This window comes from Babylonia areolata, chromosome 25 (genome assembly GCF_041734735.1).
Source record: "Babylonia areolata isolate BAREFJ2019XMU chromosome 25, ASM4173473v1, whole genome shotgun sequence".
Lineage (NCBI taxonomy): Eukaryota > Metazoa > Mollusca > Gastropoda > Neogastropoda > Buccinidae > Babylonia > Babylonia areolata.
Genome location: NC_134900.1, coordinates 15858439 through 15870938, shown reverse-complemented (window position 1 = coordinate 15870938; position 12500 = coordinate 15858439). Strand labels below are relative to the sequence as shown.

Genomic DNA, 12500 nt, shown 5'->3' with positions numbered 1-12500 from the left:
ATGCTTTCACACAGCACGTGAAGACACAGAAACAGTCTTACAGCACGTGAAGACACAGAAACAGTCTTAAAGAACGTGAAGACACAGAAACAGTCTTAAAGAACGTGAAGACAAAGAAACAGTCTCAAAGAACGTGAAGACAAAGAAACAGTCTTACAGCACGTGAAGACACAGAAACAGTCTTACAGCACGTGAAGACACAGAAACAGTCTTACAGCACGTGAAGACACAGAAACAGTCACACAGCACGTGAAGACACAGAAACAGTCTTACAGCACGTGAAGACACAGAAACAGTCACACAGCACGTGAAGACACAGAAACAGTCACACAGAACGTGAAGACACAGAAACAGTCACACAGCACGTGAAGACACAGAAACAGTCACACAGCAAATGAAGACACAGAAACAGTCTTACAGCACGTGAAGACACAGAAACAGTCTTACAGAACGTGAAGACACAGAAACAGTCTTACAGAACGTAAAGACACAGAAACAGTCTTACAGAACGTGAAGACACAGAAACAGTCTTAGAGAACGTGAAGACACAGAAACAGTCTTAGAGAACGTGAAGACACAGAAACAGTCTTACAGCACGTGGAGACACAGAAACAGTCTTACAGCACGTGAAGACACAGAAACAGTCTTACAGCACGTGAAGACACAGAAACAGTCTTACAGCACGTGAAGACACAGAAACAGTCACACAGCACGCGAAGACACAGAAACAGTCACACAGCACGCGAAGACACAGAAACAGTCACACAGCACGTGAAGACACAGAAACAGTCACACAGCACGTGAAGACACAGAAACAGTCACACAGCACGTGGAGACACAGAAACAGTCACACAGCACGTGAAGACACAGAAACAGTCACACAGCACGTGAAGACACAGAAACAGTCTTACAGCACGTGAAGACACAGAAACAGTCTTACAGCACGTGAAGACACAGAAACAGTCACACAGCAAATGAAGACACAGAAACAGTCACACAGCACGTGAAGACACAGAAACAGTCTTACAGCACGTGAAGACACAGAAACAGTCTTACAGCACGTGAAGACACAGAAACAGTCACACAGCACGTGAAGACACAGAAACAGTCTTACATATCGTAAAGACACAGAAACAGTCTTACAGCACGTGAAGACACAGAAAGTCACACAGCACGTAAAGACACAGAAACAGTCTTACAGCACGTGAAGACACAGAAACAGTCTTACAGCACGTGAAGACACAGAAACAGTCACACAGCACGTGAAGACACAGAAACAGTCTTACAGCACGTGAAGACACAGAAACAGTCTTACAGCACGTGAAGACACAGAAACACAAGTCTTGAGAACCGGAGAAAGGAAACAACACCAGCAAGCCAATTAACAGCATCCCCCCTTTGACTAACAATTCCGGCGACACTGAGAGACGCCCTGCTGAGAAAAGCATCGGGCAATCTCGCCCCCCTTCCCTACCCCCCCCCCCCCCCCCTCCTAACCTTGTCCCCCTCACCACCATCCAACTCCCCCCCGTTGCTCCATTCAACACCCCTACCTCCCCTCTCTACCCTTCCATCTCCTGCTTTTTCTGTCCCCCTCCCCCCCCCCTCCCCACCCTCACCACCCAAAATGATCGAACCCAAACTTGCTTCCTCCAACTCCCGCCGTCGACCCATTCACACGCCCCCCAACCCCTCCCCTCCCCCCCCCCACACACCCACTTCTCGCTGCCTCCCCCCCCCCCACACACACACCCGCAGACCCTCCCTCAATAACTTTCCCCTTCCCTCCAAGCTCCCACCTCCCCTCATCCTCCATCTTCCTTCCCCTATCCCTCGTTCCCAAACAACCTCCCCCCCCCCCCCCCCCCCGATCCCATACTGATACACCAGCTCTGGCCGCCTCCCCCTAACCCCCAATAACTTTCCCTTTCCCTCCAGCTCCAACCCGCCCACACAAACACCCCCCACCCCCCAATAACTTTACCCTTCCCTCCAAGCTCCAACCTCCTCCCCCATCTTCCATCTCCAACAACCCCCCCCCCTCCCCCAGGGGAGGAATTTCTGACCCCTTGTGGAAGCAGATCGATAGAAGGATGGAGGCTTCGCTGTGCTGTGCTGTGCTTGGTTGTGTTTTTGTTTTGTTAGTTATTTACCCGTCTGTGAGGACCGGGCTGCCTGTCCGCCCACCCGCCCAACACCAGGGAGAAAGGGGAACGTGAGGATATCCCACACAGGACAAGGGTTTGCTGGAGAGGAGAAAAGAGGGAAGGAGAGTATTTCAGAGAGAGGAAGGGCCTAGAGTGCTGTATCGTGTTTTTGTATTGCCTTTCCGGGTTTCTCAGTGGGAAATGACACAAGAGTTTGTTGTAGGGGGGTTATAAGAAGGGGGGATTGGGGGTGGTGGGTGAGGGGGGTGTGTGGGGGGGGGGGGAGTATTTCCGAAAAGGGCCAAGAGCGATATTGTATTGTATCTGTTTTTGTATTGCCTTTACGGGTTTTTCAGTGAGAAATGACAATGGTTTTTGTTGTAGGGGGATTATAAGAAGGGGGGACTGGGGGTGGTGGGTGAGGGGGGTGGGGGGGGGGGGTATTTCCGAAAAGGGCCTAGAGTGATATTGGATTGTATCAGTTTTTGTATTGCTTTTACGGATTTCTCAGTGAGAAATGACACAACAGTTTGTTGTAGGGGGTAAGAAGAAGAGTATTTCCGAGAGAGAGGCGAAGGGCCTAGAGTGGAATTGTATTGCATCTGTTTTTGTATTGCCGTGACGGGTTTTTCAGTGAGAAATGACAATGGTTTGTTGTAGGGGGGTTACAAGAAGGGGGAGAGTATTTCCGAGAAGGGCCTAGAGTGGTATCGTATTGTATCAGTTTTTGTATTGCCTTGGCGGGTTTCTCAGTGAGAAATGACACAAGAGTTTGTTGTAGGGGGGTTATAAGAAGGGGGGTGGGGCTATTTCCGAGACAGGCGAAGGGTCAAGAGTGGGTGTTGTATTGTATTGTATTATCATTTATATTGTATTGTATTGTATTGCCTTTACGGGTTTCTCTGTGTGAGATGAGACAGGACAATAGTTTGTTGTATGGGGGGAAGAAAGAGGAGAGTATTTTCGAGAGAGGTGAAGGGCCTAGAGTGGTATTGTATTGTGTTGTATCGGTTTAGTATTGTCTTCTGTAGAAAACGGATTTATCAGCGTGTAATGACTGACACAGGACAAGAGTTTGTAGTGGGGATGGGATGGGGTGGGGGATGGGTGGGCTTGGGAAGAAGTATAAGAAGAGTTTTGAGAGAGGCGAAGGAACGAGATTATATTATATTATATTATATTATATTATATTATATCATATTATGTTATGTTATGTTATATTGTGTCGTATTGTTTTATTTTTGTTAAAACAGATTTCTCTGTGTGAAATGACACAGGACAAGGGATTCGGGGGAGGGGGGTGGGTAACTAGAGACTAGACGGAGAAGGAGGACGAGGAGGAAGAGTCTTTAGACTGAGGCGAAAGACCGAGACTGTACTGTACAGAACTGCATTGTATTGTACTGCATTACATTGTATTGTAAAGTATTGCATTGCATTGTATTGTACTGTATTGCACGGAACTGCATTGTACAGCACTGTATTGTATTGCATTGTATTGTATTACTTTTAGTCATCTGTGTGAAATGACACAAAACTAGGGTTTGGGAACTGGAGGATGATGAAGAAGAAGAAGAAGGAGGAGAAGAAGAAACAGGAGGAGGAGGAGAAGAAGAAGAATTTAGAAAGAGGCTAAGGACCAAGTTTATTTATTGTACTATACTGTACTGTTTTAAATAGTGTTTTTATTTGGAACCAGTCACAACACACCACAGTCATAACTAATCAGGACAACAAGATCTTACACTATGTCCTGTCCTGATACAGTTTGGCTACATCTAAGTGTGCGACTGATGTCTTCACTGCTAGAAATTAGGGAATGACTAACTACAGATGATTGTAAAAAAAAAAAAAACCCAACTAAAATATGAATAGAGATCGAGCTGAGTTGTGTTGTGTTGTGCTGTGTCGTGGTGTATTGTACTGTCACCGACAGTAGGTTTAGCTCTGTTCTCTTCGGCCCTCATTCTCAACCCTCTCTCTCCACCCCCGTCCGTCCATCCACACACACACACACACACACACACACACCCTACCTAAATCACACTGTGTGGATAGACGTTAAACTGAAACACACACACACACACACGCGCGTGTGCTATCAATCTATCTCTCTCTTTCTCTAACACACACACACACACGCACATACGCGCGTGTGCTCTCTATCAATCTCTCTCGCTCTCTCTTTCTCTAACACACACACATGCTATCTAATACACACACACACACACACACACACACACACACACACACACACACACACAATCAAACCACTCACACAAACCCAAACCAAACCCTGTCTCGTGCACAACATCCCACACAGTCACACCCAATTCTCACACCGGTACCTACCTCCTCACTCACACACAAAAAGAAGACACTCTTTCCCCACTCCTGGACGTCCAGACAGCATACAACAAACAGCAAACAGCAGCCACTGACGACGAAAGAAGAAGCAAACAGAAGGCAAAACAGCCCTGCCACTCAAAGCTGAGTAGGCAGAGCTCTCACTGAGAAAAACAAAACAAAAAAACACCACCACTTTTCCACTTCAGATGAAGATTGTGAAAACATCGAAGTATAACAAGTCAGTTCACAGCTTCTGATTGGGAGTTCGGAAATGTCTTCGATAGAATCACAGAAGCTTTTCTTAGCAATCGACCACTCTTCTCGTCGTCGCACACACACCCAACGCTGTCCGACCAACACCAATACAACACCACACTGAGCGATCTCCCCGACAACACTGTTTCTGCCTGCGCGCAGGCGGCACAAGGCGAACACGTGCAACACGGTGGGTGGGTGGGTGTCCAACTCTCTGCTGCTGTCAGCCGCCGAGGAATATTTATTTTCATTAAAATAGGCGCTGGCAAAGCGCTAAGTCGTTGGTGGTGGGAAAGAAGTTTTGGTAAAAAAAAAAAAGAGAAAAAATAAAGAGGTGATTTTCCCGTAGTTGACGCTAATATATGTACTGACGTGATGCAAAACTCGGCACCTTTTGTTGTTGTCGTACTGGCACTTCCTCGTCCTCTTCTCTTTGTTGTTGCTGTTCTTATTTTTCTTCTCCTTGTTCTTCTTCTTCTTCCTCCTCCTCCTCCTCCAAATACTACTCTTCCACCACTTTTTCTTCTTCCTCTTTCTCTTCTTCTACTTAATTTTCTCCCCCCCCCCTCTCTCTCTCTCTCTTCTACTTAATTATATATTGTTCTTGTCTTATTCTGTTTCTCGGGTAACAAGGTGATTCTGAGATCACTCTACGTTGACGCTTATTTGGAGAAGTTCCTGAAAGCTATGTAACGAATCTTCCTGCTCTACATGTCGCAGTGGCGCTGAGTTGTCTGAAACTACCAACTATATACGACTGTACTGCTGTGTTGTAAAACCCAATGCAGAAAGAAAAAACTTCCCCATTTCGAGTCGAACAAACAATCCCGTTGTAAATCTTCCTGGTTCACGAATAGAATTGAACAGTTTTCTCTCACTGTCCATTTCCATTGGGCTCGCATGCGAGAGGGAGTAAGCGAGCAAGCGAGCGAGAGAGAGAGAGAGAGAGAGAGAGACACACACACACACACACACAGAGACACAGAGAGAGAGAGAGAGAGAGAGAGAGAGAGAGAGAGAGAATTAAAGTGAAATGAACAGTGTGTAGGAGGCTGAGAGAGAGAGAGAGAGGGAGATAAAGAGACAGAGACTTTTGACACAGACGTTTTGCTGTCACTGACTGTGTACATGTATGTACGCATGTATGCAAGTGTGTGTGTGTGTGTGTGTGTGTGTGTGTGTGTGTGTGCGCGCGCGCATGCGTGCGAGAGAGAGAGACAGACAGAGACAGACAGATAAACAAACAGATAAACAAAGAGATACAAATTTAGAAGGAGACACAAAGTTTTACACAATGTTCATGTCTCAGTCGAGAAACTATCCCAAGTCACGAAGTTTGCACATACATACATAAGCGTAGGAGCATTGTCAAGTCAGTGAATCGTGGTCGACATGCACGGTCTGCCAGCTGTCGCTCTGTGTGTGAGTCCTTCCCAACTGACACACTCTCACCGCTCATGATACAACATCACGCTAGAACTCAATTGCAAAATGCTCTTAAAGGTAGACGAAACCTTTCGACGATTGCAGAAGCCGAATGTTTGCATCGCTGGAGTCTCGCCCAAGGGACTCAATAAAATTCTAATGATGTCCGTGGTCTCGCCCCGCCCGAGTTACCTGAGTTCGATCCCCGGTTTCAGCGAACTGGTACCGGGTGGGGTTAAGGTTGGAGATGTTTTTCCCGATCTTCCCAGGTCAACGTATCTGCAGACCTCAGTGTCAGTGCCCGAATTTCCCTCGTGTGTGCATACGCGTGTAGAAGATCAAATTCGCACGTTAAAGATTCTGTGAACCATGTCAGTCTTCGGTGGGTTATGAAAACGGGAACATGTCCAGCATGCGCATCCCCGTAAACGGAGTATGCGTGCCTACACGGCGAGGTAAAAACACGTAAAAGCCCACTCGTATATGATTATGAGTGAACCTCTGAGCTTGCAGCCCACGAACGCAGAAGAAAGAAAAGAATACGAATTCTCAGCTGTCCAATACTGATCGATTTTTACACTGTGGTTGACACTTTCAGGAAGTTAAATGCCCAACCAGGTCTTAGAAAAATGAGATGTCAAGTCTGTACATACAGAAAATACAATTGTATAAGTGTTCTAGTGTAGTGTAGTTCAGTGACGTTCAGTGTAGTTCGGTTCAGTGCAGTGCACCACACACACACACACACACACACACACACACACACACAAATTGACACTCACACAAGTAAACGCACAAACGATTAAAAAACAACAACACACACAAACACACAGACACACACACACACAAACAAAAACCGCACCATCAACATGTACACGTTTTCTGTTCCGCTTCGACACCCACAGCATCGGTTCAAACAACTCCAGACACCAGCAACCTTCACACCAAAAACCAAAACTCCCTTTCCGTCAGTTCACTCACTCAGTATTTTCCACAACACAGACACCCACTACTCGAACACCCTCACACCACACTTCTTGCCCTCCTACCCCGCAGTCTCCAGACCTGTGACAACCACTGACACCACTCACCACGACACCCAAACACACACATATATACAGCTGTCACAACACCTGTCTGCATAACAGACACAACACCTGTCTGCATTATACATAGATAGACAGACAGACAGATACCTGCAAATCCCCTGGAAGAGCCAGACACGCCAACACCACTAGCACACACAGCTGCCTCCTCCTCCGTTTTTCGTATTGTTGTCTTGTCTCCGGCACTGCTCAGCGAGATTACCTTACCTGAACAGCACTCGTTAAAAAAAAAAAAAAAAAAAAAAAGGTGGGCGGGAAAGAACACCTATAAAAGGAAGCAACAGGCCAGGCAAAGGAGTAGGGAAGGAGGAGAGAGAAGTAGGAGGGGAGTGCAGGGAGGGAAGGGGAGGGAGGAAGACAGAGCTGCAGCAGAGACAAGCAGCTCTATTACTGTGTGCATTACGCAGCTGGGATGGGTGGCACCAGCTGTGGTGTCGCTGTCTGCTTGTCAATTGTGATCCTTCGCCTGTCACTCAACTGGTGATCCCGATACGCCAATGTATATTTATGTGTTTATGCTATGTTGTTTCTATGAATATATATAATGTTTAAAGCATACGTATGATTTTGCCCAGTTCCAACATAGCAACCTTCACAGACCCGAGGCCAGAACAAACTGATTTTTTAAAAAGGGCTTTTGCCGTTTAACTTAACTCTCGCGCTCACTGCCACTCTCTGGAGACTTTGCCGAGGGCTTTTTTGTTTGTTTGTTTGTTTGTTCTGCTCGCCTGGCACTTTGAATCCACAATGCCATTTTGTTGCCGAGTTGTTGTTTTATTCGCCTGTCTGCCTGAAGAAGAAGGTCGGTGGGAATTTCAATTAAAAGTTTGCGTTTTGCCATAGATTGTAACTGAACATGTTCAAACCTGTTTGAACTTGATCACGGTTTATCGAATCGACAGGAAGAACATCCTGCCCCGAACTTGTCCAATGACCCCGACCAAAAACGCTGTATAAAAAGGCTCATAGCATGCACGAACACACGAATGAACGTAGGGAGCCGCAGCTCACGAGCGAGAGAGAGAGAGAAAGAGAGAGAGAGAGAGAAAGAAAGAAATGAAGACAGAAGAAAACGACTGTCGTTAATGAGATTAGATCACACTCCTTCCTCTTCCATTCACGCTCTCCCCACTACATACGTACATAAGCACACACACACACACACACACACACACACACACACACACACACACACACATTATCTGACATCCTTTCGTGCACTGACTCGTGACACTGCCACATGACATGGTGGGTGAAAAACCCCGTCAGTCCCCACACTGGGAACAATGGTCAGTTCACGCACTGTGAATAACATCCTGCCGTGTATTTCCTGACCCGTCACTAACAATGGGACAACAACTGGCGTCTTTGTAACCTCTTCTAGCAGGTCGGGAAGTTTCTCTGTGTGTGTGTGTGTGTGTGTGTGTGTGTGTGTGTGTGTGTGTGTGTGTGTGTGTGTGTGTGTGTGTGTGAGAGAGAAAGAGGGAGAGAGAAAAAGAGAGAGCGACAGACAGACAGAGATAGAGACAGATAGATTAGAATATTGAGAACGGGATCATTGTGTCTGACAAATAATATAGAATTTATACTATGCTCTGGTTTGAATTTTTTTTAAACATGTTCTGAGTCACAAAACAATCATTAGATAACACGTGTCCAACAATCTGAAAAAACAAACAAACAAACAACAACAACAAAAAAACAAAAACAAATTTAATTTCGTGCTCCATGCCTCCATGCGTTTTGAAAAAAAGACTAGCCGTGTACTTGTTTACAGTTTTATAATTAAAAAAAAAATCAATCGTTCTGACAACCCAACTTAAAGTGGACCCTTATATATTTTTTTAATACACTTATTATTATCATTTTTAGACTAATACGGCTGAGATGTGATGCTCAGTATGCTCGGCAAGTCCCATATCGTCAACTTTCTAACTGCAAGGAGGCTACAACTTCCTCATTGATTTAACATGGCCCCTTGACCAGAATTCTGACTTGGGTCCATCCTGAAATTCTCGTTTGCTGATGGAGGGAAGGCCGTATTTATTTATTCAAATATTCCATTCAGGATTGGGACTGGACAGGAATCCAATATCCTTAGTGCGCCGTGATTACTAAGTGTGTCATGTGGTGAAGTTCTTCTATAGTGAGGTTGTGCAAAATATGCAAAATGTAACTGTTGTTGTTTCTTATCGTTGTCGTTGTTGATGATGATGATGATGATGACGATGATAATGATGACAAGAGAAAATATAATCTAATCTTTCACGTTTGAGACTACCAAAAAAAAAAAAAAAAAGAAAAAAAAAGAAGAAGAAGAGAGAGACAGAGAGAAGAGAGAGAAAATCCAATGTCCTGAAATCATCAGAAAAAACAAGAGGAGAACACACACACACATTCACTTTCACAATCACAGCGCCGTCAATATCAATACCCGTTCCAATAAAATCAACACACACACACACACACACGTTCAGCCAAACCCAATCATTCACCTTTTCCTACACATCCCCCTCCCATCCCCCGCTCCCCAGAAAACAAACAGTGAAGGTTGGAGGACATCAATAAACGGACAATGACAACACAAAACAAAACACAACCCGATCTTATTAAAACAGAAACCGCTCGTTAAGCGTGGCATTTTGTTGTGGGGTGGGGGGGGGGGGATCAAAACAAACGAATCCTGCACGCAAGAACACAGACACAGACACACACGCATGCATGCATGCATACCCCCCCACCCCCACCCCACCCCCACGATTCCTAACTGCCCCCACCCAACTCCAACACACACTCACGTACGCACAAGCACGAACTTAACACGCACAGCGCGCGCACGAGAGAGAGAGAGAGAGAGAGAGAGAGAGAGAGAGAGAGGGAATCCAATGTCCCGAAATCATCAGAAAAAACAAGAGGAGAACACAATCACACACACATTCACTTTCACAATCACAGCGCCGTCAATATCCAATAAAATCCACACACACACACACACACACACACACACACACACACACACAGACACACCCTTTCCTACACACACCCCTCCCAGGAAAACGGCAAAGCTTTAAACCATAGTGTAATTAATGTTCAACAACCGGGAACTATCAATCAGTCAAATACATACAGTAATTCAATAAGATTAAGGCAGATTCATTCATTATCAAACAGGATAAAACTGAACGCTTTTATAACTAAGTTCAGCAAAGATGTCAGATGCATATGTGGAGAACATATATCTAGCAACCATATAATATTCGAATGTCAGAATCTAAAATGTTTTTTGCCAGACTTCACCAAAAGTTCTTTTGAATGTGTTATCAACAATTCCAATATGTTATTTGTTGTTGCAGAAGGTTTGCTGCGTAGTCCTATAGGACATTTGTTATAGTTGTTTGATGTTGGCGTTTATAACGTTTCCATTTTCCCTAGCGTTGTCTCTCCCTATTCACCGTCCACACATACACACACTTTTACCCCTCCACCTCCCACAAACCCTACCCCCACGGTTGTTGTTTGTTTTTTTTGTCTAATATCACTTCAAGTGGAAAGACGTTAAACTAAAGACGACGACGACGACGACACACACACACACACACACACACACACACACACACACACACACACACACATTCACTTTCACAATCACAGCGCCGTCAATATTAATACCCGTTTCAATAAAATCCACACACACACACACACACACACACACAGACACACACACACACCGTCCACACACACACACACACACAGAGACACAGAGACAAAGACACAGACACACACACACACACACACACGCGCGCGCGCGTTCACCCAAACCCAATCATTCACCTTTTCCTACACATCCCCCTCCCATCCCCCGCTCCCCAGAAAACAAACAGTGAGGGTTGGAGGACATCAATAAACGGACAATGACAACACAAAACAAAACACAACCCGATCTTATTAAAACAGAAACCGCTCGTTAAGCGTGGCATTCTGTTGTGGGGGGAATCAAAACAAACGAATCCTGCACGCACGAACACAGACACACACACGCACGCATACATGCATACCCCCCCTTCACCCCCCCCACCCCCCCACCCCCCAACACGATTCCTAAACCCTCCCACCCAACTCCAACACTCACACTCACGCACGCACGCAAAAGCACGAACTTGAACTTGAACACGCACAGACACACAAACTACAAACTACACACATACACATACACACAAGCGCGCGCGCGCGCACGCATTTTCACTCAACCCCCACTCCCACACATAAACACGCGCGCGTCCACTACCACGAACGTGAACACGCACAGACACAGACACACACGCGCGCGCGCATCCTCACTCAGCCTCCACTCCCACACACACACACGCGCGCGCACACACAAGCACGGACTTGAACACGCACATACATGCATACACACACACTACACGCACACACAATCATCCTCACTCACGACCTCCCCCCCTCCTCTCCCCCCACTAGCGCCCCTCCTCCTCCCCATCCCCCCACACCCCCCACCCCGCTCCACGGATCCAGAAAAGCGCAAGCATGCACAGCAGAGCAGATCAGCCAGAGAGAGCAACAACGTAATGTCCATGTCTTGCCATGGGAATAGCCTTCCCTGGAGCCGGATGGTCTGAAGAGCCAGGCCTTTTGTCTTGGCATTGATCGCTTCTGTCTGTCTGTCTGTCTGTCTGTATGTGTCTTTCTCTCTGACTGTCGGTCTCTCTCCTCTCTGTTTCTCCTTTCTCTCCTCCCTCTCTCCGACTGTCTGTCTCTCTCCTTCTCCTCTTTCTCCCCCCCCATTCTCTCTCCTCTCTTTGTCTCTCTCTCTTCCTCCCTCTCTCTTTCTATCTCTCCCTCCCCCCCTCTCTCTCTCTCCCCCTCTCTTGTCTCTCTATCTCTCTCCTCTCTCCCTCCCCCCTCTCTCTATATATATAACTGTCTCTTTCTCTCTCCCCCATTCTCTCTCCTCTCTTCTCTCTCTCTCTCCTCCCCTCTCTCTCCCTTTCTATCTCTCCCTCCACCCTCTCAATATATCTGTCTCTCTCTCTCTCTCCCTCTCCTCTCTCTCTCCTTCTCTCTGTCTCTCCCTCTCTCTGTCTCTCCTTCTCTCTCTCTGCCTCTCTTCTCCCCCTCTCTCTGTCTCTCTCTTTCTCGGTAGCGCTGTGCCAGGAAGACCGGACAACAGACAGTGTGATTGGTTGTTTTGTTGATTGGT

General features: G+C 46.4%; 1 protein-coding gene across 2 annotated transcripts in view; it reads right to left on the bottom strand.

The window, feature by feature from the left end:
• LOC143299380 (TBC1 domain family member 30-like) overlaps positions 1–12500 on the bottom strand; it is a 153996-nt gene that overhangs the window by 71033 nt on the left and 70463 nt on the right. The window contains exon 1 of one of the 2 annotated variants that reach the window (XM_076612552.1): positions 4500–5149. The exons of the other annotated variant lie outside the window; for it this stretch is intronic. The gene's annotated coding sequence lies outside the window, so the exon portion shown is untranslated. Of the gene's footprint in view, positions 1–4499; positions 5150–12500 lie in introns of those variants that run through there. 2 annotated transcript variants of the gene reach the window in all.